The following is a 9,487-nucleotide window of genomic DNA, read 5'->3' as shown; positions in this document are numbered from 1 at the left end:
ACGTCTTATAGCAATGCGGTTTCACACTCAGCAAAACAGTCACAATCGGGAATAAGTCACGTTCAGTAATTAAAAGATCAGACGACGTAATGACAAACCACAATCTAACACGTGGTAAAAATGTCCTTAGTAAGTTTGGACAAAGACACATCGTATGGACTACCCAATGCGTGATGGTGTCCGTAAAATTTACGGAGTGTCATTTTTAATCTGTCCTCCTCATAACTTTGTTGGAGCAGTTTCTGTGTAAGGAGCACACTCCTGTATATGAAGTCCGTATAGTGTGAACAAGCACGAGAATAACGTATCAATTGAGATATGTAAACACCATACGAAGGGGCAGAGGGTATTTTACTGCTGAGAAATGGGAAATTGATAATTGGGATGTTGAAATCGTTCCGTTTATCCTTGAATTTCAATAACTCTTGGTGTTCAATAATTTATATGGGAAAATACACCTTGAATTTCAATAACTCTTGGTGTTCAATAATTTATATGGAAAAATACACCTTGAATTTCAATACCTCTTGCTGCTCAATAATTTATAAGGAAAAATTACACCTTGAATTTCAATAACTCATGGTGTTCAATAATTTATATGGAAAAATACACCTTGGATTTCAATAACTCTTGGTGTTCAATAATTTATATGGAAAAATACACCTTGAATTTCACTAACTCTTGGTTTTCAATAATTTATTTGGAAAAATACACCTTGAATTTCAATAACTCTTGGTGTTCAATAATCTATAAGGAAAAATACACCTTGAATTTCAATAACTCTTGGTGTTCAATAATTTATACGGAAAAATACACCTTGAATTTCAATAACTCTTGGTGCTCAATAATTTATAAGGAAAAAATACACCTTGAATTTCAATAACTCTTGGTGTTCAATAATATTATATGTAAACCACACTTTGAGTTTCAATATAAGCTAATGTGTATGTTGTTTTTTTATGTATTACTTTTTTCCTTCCTTTTTTTTTAAATGTTGTTTTTACCGCTGCCACCAATTGAAACCCCAACCGTTATTGTAAATGGTTGGCAGATATTATACAAATATCAATTATAAAGTCAAAGTAATAAAACTGTTTTGAAGTCCAAACTTTGGATAATCAAGGAATAAGATTTGTTTAAATTAATAAAAGCAGCTTTATTAAAATCTAATATCATTGATAATAATTATTAATAAATTACAATATATGTGAATAGAATTGCAGTGTGTGCCAAAATACCTGAATAAATAAATCTGGGTCACTGTCTAAAAATCGGCTGTTCGCCAGCGGCTATAATTTGAAAACTTAAACTATCTTTCTCAAAACGTTTGTAAGACGACGTCACTCAATACACGCTAAAAATAGTACATGTGTACACACATGTGAAAGTAAACCAACGTGGTCTTCTAGTTGACAAGTAGAATTTGGGATAATTCTAACTTTATAAAAGGATAAATATGGATTAAATAGGATGCATTAATAACGTCTGAATAAGGTAATTATGTTGTAACTATGAAAGATCATTCCGCATAACAAGCAAGTGTGCAAAAGTGAAAATAAGTATGACCCACTTTCGCGGAAAATATACGCCGGGAAGTACGAATGAAATGAAGGCTAAAAATGTTATTGTAAATAATCGTGGCACAACAACATTCATAGTTGATGCACTCTGTGAGGTAGTGTTGCGGTGTTTCCATAGTTCCACAGCTGCATAATTCGGTGTTGTTTTGCCCTGTGCGTTGTTTATAGTAATTAAGCGTGGTATAGCCACTTTTTAGTTGTATGAAGATGCTGAAGAATTTTTTTGTTGGGTAGTCAAAGATTGGGATGTGTTTAACGTATGGTGTTATATCAAAAAGGTCTCTTTGCCACTTCAGCATGACACTCTTGTGTGCACCTTGTTTAACGTCTTGAAGGGTAATTATGTTGTTTTTTGGCAAGAGTTGTGTTGCTTCTTTTGCCAATAAGTCCGCTTCATCGTTTCCTTGTATATTTGCGTGTCCGGGTGTCCATATGATGCAAATTTCCATCCCTTTAGTTCTTAGGTCCTCGATGTGTTCTCTGATGTCTCGAATCACATCAATATATGATTTTGGTGCCCAATTTAGTGTTAGGAGTCCTACTGCACTTTGACTGTCAGAAAAGATCTTAAGTGTGGTGATAGTGTTATATAGTCTTTCCAGTATACAAAATTCCAGTACAATTACAATTGCTACCAGCTCTGCCAGCAAGATGGATTCTCTTTGAGCGACAGGTCTATGTAGTCGTATGACTGGTCTTGAGTCCTCTGTGTAAAAGATTGCCCCAGCTCCACATGGTCCCGGGTTTCCCATGCATGATCCATCAGTGAATGCAGTTGCTTGGTCGTTTGCTGTATTACCTATTAGTTCTGTCATGACTGCTATGCATAGTTGCTTTTGTTCTGATGTTCTTGATTTCGAGCTGCCGAGTCTGTTCCAGTATGATGGTGTTGTCTTTGTCCTTGATGTTTCTCCTAATCTATAAGTAAATTCAGGTTCTATTAAATTGATGTTAATGCCAGTTTCTTTTTCCATTTCAACTGATTGACATAGTACTTTGCCCATTGGTGTTATATGGATGTCATGAACTATTTCTTCTTGATAATTTATCAGTTGTTGTTTAATAGGTTCTTTTACGGACTTTGATTGGATTTTTGCAATTTCCCTTATAGCAATCTCTTCGATTCTCAGGTCTATTGGTAGAACTCCAGCCTCAATTTCTAAAGCTTCTCTGCCTGATGTTGACGGCATATCAAGGCACTTGCGTGAGCGCTTTCCTCTGTAACCTGTCAAGTCTTTGGAGGTCTTTTTGTTCAGCAACCTGCCATGCTGGTCAGCTATATTCCACAACAGATCTTATTAGACAAAAGTACAATTGTAACAGTTTCTGGGTCTTCATCTTACTGATTTGTCTTACTTCTCGTAGTATGGTCAGATTTCTACTTGCTCTTTTTTCTTGTGTTTCTAGGTGTTTTCGAAACGTCATTTTCTCGTCCAGTATAACTCCGAGTAACTTTTGGTTTGGGTTATAATTTAGGTCTTTTCTATTTAATTTGATGGACTTATCATCTTCACTGATTTTTTTTTGTGAATAGGCACACTTCTGTCTTTTCAATGCTGATGTTAACTCTCCATTTTCTGGTCCATTCTATTGTTTTTTCGATGTCTTGTGCCATTTCCTCTTTCAGTTCATCGATTTTCTCTGGCTTTCTGGACTGCCACATTGTACCATTATCTGCAAATTTTGTGTTTTCACCTTTGATGTCATTCAGAAAATCGTTTATATAGATATTGAAGAGAGTAGGAGCTAGCACAGAGCCCTGTGGTAGTCCTATATTTGTTTCAAATTCAGTTCCTATGAATCCACCAAATAGGCATTTTGCCATTCTGTTGTTCAGAAAGTTTTTAATCCATTTCCATGTTTTTCCTCGGATTCCTAGTTTGTGTAACTTTACCATTAGTCCTTCTCTCCAGATTGAGTCATATGCTTTTTCCAGGTCAATTAAACATGCCTAAGTTATTTCACCCTTGTTGTATTTCTCTATGATGTTTTGGATAAATTTCAGTAGACAGTTGGAGGTAGAGTGGTTTTTCCTAAAGCCTTCTTGGTTGACATCATTAATCTGCATTCCTTCTATAAAGGCTGCAAGTCGGTTTAGGATTATCCTTTCTGTTATTTTACACATGACACTAGTAAGGCTGATTGGTCTATAAGAGCTAGATGATGGAGAGTAGTAGTTGGTCTTTCCCTGTTTGCGAAGGAATTTGACATTGACAGTTTTCCATTCTGTAGGAAGTTGTCCATTGTTCCACGATAGGTTGATCATTACTCTCATGGCTTCTATGAAATTTGGTCCGGCAAATTTAAATAATTCAAGGAAGTGGTCGTCTGCTGCTGGTGATTTGCCTATTTCAAGTGCATAGATGGCATCTTCTACTTCATCAGATGTAATTTCATAATCCAATTTGTGTTTTGTTGCTATTATTTTGTCTTCCATATTGCATATGCTTTTATACTCTTCTTTACAGCTGCTGTGTGTCCAGTTTTCTTTTCAATTTGCACACGTAGGTTGATTTAGGCACCACTTACTAATATGTCCAAATTTGTTGCAGTTATAGCACCCGCTAACTGTCAATTTTATTAAGGACGATTTTTCAGTGTTTTTGGGGGAAATTTTATTGCAACAACTAAGGATGGTATTATCTAGGTGTATGTATGTAATAATTTCAACCCTGGGAGGGATATAAAGGTATTTTCCAAATAATTTTCTTGAGCTGTCAAAAAAGCCGCCTCAATCGTAACAGGGATTTTCTGTTTTGCTTCTGGTATATTAAAATTTAGATAATAGAGCGTACTTTTCAATGAATTGTCCATTTTCTTTTCCGTGACGAGAACTCCTTCATTGATCAGTCTCATTGTTTACATTTAGAAATGACGTCATATAGGAGCGCGTGACATAAGGTGTTATTAGTGGTCATTCAACGCAGATAAATAGTCCATTTGGTCTTTGACTTTTTATCAATTACCAATACAAAGTATAAAAAGACTATTTTGTATTGTAATCAATTGCTATTATTTTAATTAAGTGTACTGGTAAAAGTAACTCGCGAAAGTCAAGGCCCTCATTGTGCTATTCGTCTGTAACGTCACAGTACCGAAATTGCACCGAGTACCGAAATTGCACCTATTTAGCAAAAAAAGTAGTCGAAATCTTACAAGTTTTCTTACAGACGAAACAATTTGTATTTTTATGCACGTCTTCCAACATAATCAAATATATGTATATGTACACAAAATGTTCACAGTATATCAACAGATGAAGTATTCACTGGAAAAAGTAAAATCTACCGAAACGTCGCTATGCGACGTCCACAAAAAGTCATCTTTTAAAAATGAGCAAATAAAATATGTTACAAGCATCCATTTCTTAGAAAATGAAAAGTAAGCATAGAATAATGTCAAATTGTTCTAAATATTTGTAAAGCTAAAACAAAACATCTGAATTTAAGCATGGATGCAATTTGGGTACTCCTCATTACAGAATTATGGGTCGTTTGGAGGTTGGCTCAAACCCATTTTTCTATGATTTAATATGGATTCAAAATTGAATTGGTGGCATTATATAGTAAATAAGGATATGTCTACAAAATAAACACAGAATGAAAACTTTGGTCTGGATCATAAATAAACGCAGGTGAAAAAATTGTCAAAATAGGTGCAATTTGGGTACCCTCACGTTAATTCCCTTCGCCTTACGTCACAAGGTCCTTGACGTCATTTTAAATTTCGTCAACAACTTGGAAGTACTAATTATGATCGCCTCATTTTTCCGTAATTTTAATTTGCAAAAAACTAAACAGATAACTTGCATGTCAATAAAGTGATCATAGTCGTGGATTTTGAGAATCGGTTTTCATTTTCCAGTAGATTTACAACAGTAAACGCTTTACCGGTTTGCCTTGCAAATTAACGCTTTTCTCTTTACCCGGGAGAAAATATATACAGGTCAGTCGTAGACTTGTAGTTTAAAAAAAAAAAAAACTCGAAATCGGTGTTAAAACACAACTAATGAAGTAAAGTATTTTGGCAACACCATGTTTGTATGTAGTACTGATTCGTATGCATTACATTGAATAGTCATTGAAGATTCTGGAAACACCCAAGTTCTATGCTGGCATACAGTCCTGCGAAATACAACATTTGATTCAATATTGGCCGTTCGGCATACACCAGGTTCGTATGCAGGCATACAGACCTGAGAAATTCAAAGTTTAAATTAAATGTAGACTTTAGCATACACCAGGTTCGTATGCTGACATACAGGCCTGAGAAATGCAAGTTAATTTATAAAAATTCAGTTCAGCATACACCAGGTGTTCAATATTCCAGATTCACGATTTTCAAGTGTTTGATAAAAAGAAAAACGTGTTTTCCTTTATTTTTCTCGTTTTTTCTTACGTTTGTCTTATGAGAAATACTTCGACCTATTTGAGTTCGAATTATGGCAAATGACCGTGAATGAGAATTTTTAATTTTAGATGAGAACTTTTTGAATAAAACATGGGCTGCACGTGATTGACGTCACAATTGAAATAGCAACGTCAGTTGAATTTTGAACAAGCCGGAGATCAAAATGGACATTTGTGTAAGTGTTGCTCGTTAGGAAACTAAGGGACCGTTCAATATTTACCAGATGGATGGGCCAGTGAATTCTTAATATTATTTCATTAAAAAAGTTAATGCCCATCCTTTTAAATTCTGCAAAAAAGTCCTTGCCCATCTGAATAAAACTATAAAAAGAGTCCTTGCCCCTCTAAAACTTAAAGACAATCAAAAATGATTTAGGTTCTTTTTCTATTTTAATATTTGCATGTTTATGTCTGGAAATCAAAGAATAGACTTTGGTGTATAAATACAAAATTCAAAATGTGCTAGTTAATTCCACATATATATAGATTTATGTGTGTATCAGAAACATACATTTTATTAATTTTTAAACCAGTATGAATATACATGTTTAGATTAGATTTTATATGTGTAGCCTCAGATACAATATCACAATTAAATCTAAAGACATAAGTAATAGCATACTATATCAGCCAGCCTTTCATAGAGGCTGAAGAAGTGCTAAAAATATTCATGCAAGTCATAAAACATATGAAGAAAAATAAACCATACTATTAAATGAACTTAGTTTAAATTTTTCTGAAATCTGAGGTCATCTTAAATTTGAAACAGTTTAATGTATCTCTTCTTATGTCTTTGTTTTATTAAATAATTGAGGGTCACCACTTTTTTCCCCATTTTTGACCATAGGACATTATATAAATAACACATAGCTGAGAGGGTGATAGAGCAGATTGTTACCCCGAGAAAACATTGTCAACTGAGGCGAATCCAAGGTTGACAATGTCTTTTCGAGGGGTAACAATCTGCTCTATCTCCCTCTCAGATATGTGTTATTTAATTTATTATACTGAATGTTCTGCTATTACTGTCGATTAAATTTCAAATTCAAAGTAATAAACTATGACGTCTTGTACATAACAACCATCCGTATTTAATAAAGCGCACACTTGATCAAGCGTCTCCGTGAAGGGTAATAGAGTATTTGCCATAGGATAGAGTCGTATTTAAAAAAGCGCACACTTGATCAAGCGTCTCCGTGAAGGGTAATAGAGTATTCGCCATAGGATAGAGTCGTATTTAATAAAGCGCACACTTGATCAAGCGTCTCCATGAAGGGTAATAGAGTAAATTAACACCCTCGTATTAGCCAATCAAAATATGGCATTTTAACGTGAAGTATAATAAAAAGATTTATTCAAACTATTGTTAACAATAAAAAAAATATTAACTAACTATCCAATTTGTATACAATTTTCAAAATACCATATTAATTTAAAATAAAAGGGAATAATTTAAATTAAGGGACAATAACTCTTAGACTAGTAAACATATTACCATATGCTGAATTACCAATTATTGTCTTAATAATAGAGCATGCTTATATTTCAAATATACAATGTCCCTTTATCTATTCTACTTTTCAAGAAAGAAATTATAGTCTTTTTAAAGCAATTTAGGCAGACATGTTTTTGACTTTGATGCAGTTTTTTTTACCTATAAATTATATCCCAAAGGCAGATTAGGGGGGGGGGGGGGGGGGGGGGCAGGAGGCCCGCCCCCCCCTTTTTTGTGGGAAAAATTTAGTTGCTTATATAGGAAATCACTGAAGCATGACTGGAGCAGGCCCCCTCTTAGGCAGTTAGTGGGCCCCTTCTTATGAAAATTTCTGGATCTGCCACTGAATCCCTAAATTTGTCAGCAACACATGTACACCAAACTACCAAACAACCTGGCATTCTGTAAGATCAATATATAAATGAGATGGCTGTAGAGTTTTATGAAAATCAATGTTGATTTGAAAACTTTATACCAATTTTTAAAGATGAATATCTGAATTTAGTCTAAATTGAACATTTAAGCTTTTTTTAACCTATTTATTAAATCCATAAAAATGACAGCAATACACCAAAACTACCAAACAACCTGGTATTCTGTAAGATCAACATATAAATGAGATAGCTGTAGAGTTATATGAAAATCTAAGTTGATTTGAAAAAGTTATAAAAAAAATTTAAAGGTGACTATCTGAATTTAGCCTAAACTGAAAATTGTAGCTTTTTTAACCTATTAACTAAATCCATAAAAATGACAGCAAAAAACCAAAGTACCAAACAACCTGGCATTCTGTAAGATCAATATGTAAATGAGGTAGCTGTAGAGTTATATGAAAATCCAAGTGGATTTGAAAATGTTATAAAAAATTTTAAAGGTGACTATCTGAAATTAGCCTAAACTGAAAATTTTAGCATTTTTTTCTTACTTATTAATAAAATCCATAAATTTGACAGCAATACACCAAACTATTAAACAACCTGGTATTCTATAAGGTCAAAATACAATTGATATGAAAATCCAAGTGGTTTTGAAAATTTATATAAACTTTTAAAAGTGGCTATCTGAAATTAGTCCGAATAGAAAATTCTAGCTTTTGTATTCTTTGTATGTTTTGGAGTTTAGTGTGACGTCCATTTTCACTGAACTAGCACACAATTTTAGTTAGGGGCCAGCTGAGGACCACCTCCGGCTGCGGAATTTTCTCGCTGCATTCAAGACCCATTGGTAGCCTTCGGCTGTTGTCTGCTCTTTGGTCAGGTTGTTGTCTCTTTGACATATTCCCAATTTCCATTCTCAATTTTATTTAAATAAATCCTTAAAATTGACAGAAATGAACCAAGCTACCAGTTTGTTGAGACCATGTCTTTTATGTTTTGTGTGCCTGCAAAAGAAATTTTCTACACACCGATAAAATTGATAGCAAAATTTTTCCTATAAAATAAGTTCTGGCCCATCCACTATACATGTGAAAAAAAAGATCTCTCCCATCCAAATATTTCCACAAAAAGAGTGCTTGCCCCGCACCATTTTGCACCGGCCTATCCATCTGATAAATTTTGAACGGTCCCTAAATAAAATCATTCTAAAAGTAAGTTTAAATGTATCTGTTCATTTTTTTATCGCGGTAAAACTGTTGATTTTCTATAACGTTTTTGGTACATCAAATCAAAATGGCTGCATTTCGAGAGTGTATTATAGGTCCGCTTTGAAGTACAAAAGTTCAAAATTTTCCAATTAGAATCGACATAATTCTATCATGTCATGCTCTATGCTCATTTTAACATGGTAGGCATTATATTTGTCAACATTTTACACCTCGCTTACGCTCGGTATTTAGATATTGACAAATATAATGCCTATCCATGTTATAATGAGCATAGATCATGGCATGAAAGAATTGTTTCTTTAGTATTACAGAAAAAAATTGTTTTCTATAGAAGTACACATTTTAAAAAAAAAACTTTTTTCCACCAGTGAGTAATCCATATGATCACATCCCATCA

Source organism: Mytilus californianus, unplaced genomic scaffold (assembly GCF_021869535.1).
Source record: "Mytilus californianus isolate M0D057914Y unplaced genomic scaffold, xbMytCali1.0.p SCAF_5, whole genome shotgun sequence".
Taxonomy (NCBI): domain Eukaryota; kingdom Metazoa; phylum Mollusca; class Bivalvia; order Mytilida; family Mytilidae; genus Mytilus; species Mytilus californianus.
The sequence above is the reverse complement of the archived record's forward strand: the minus strand, read 5'-3'. Positions refer to the sequence as shown.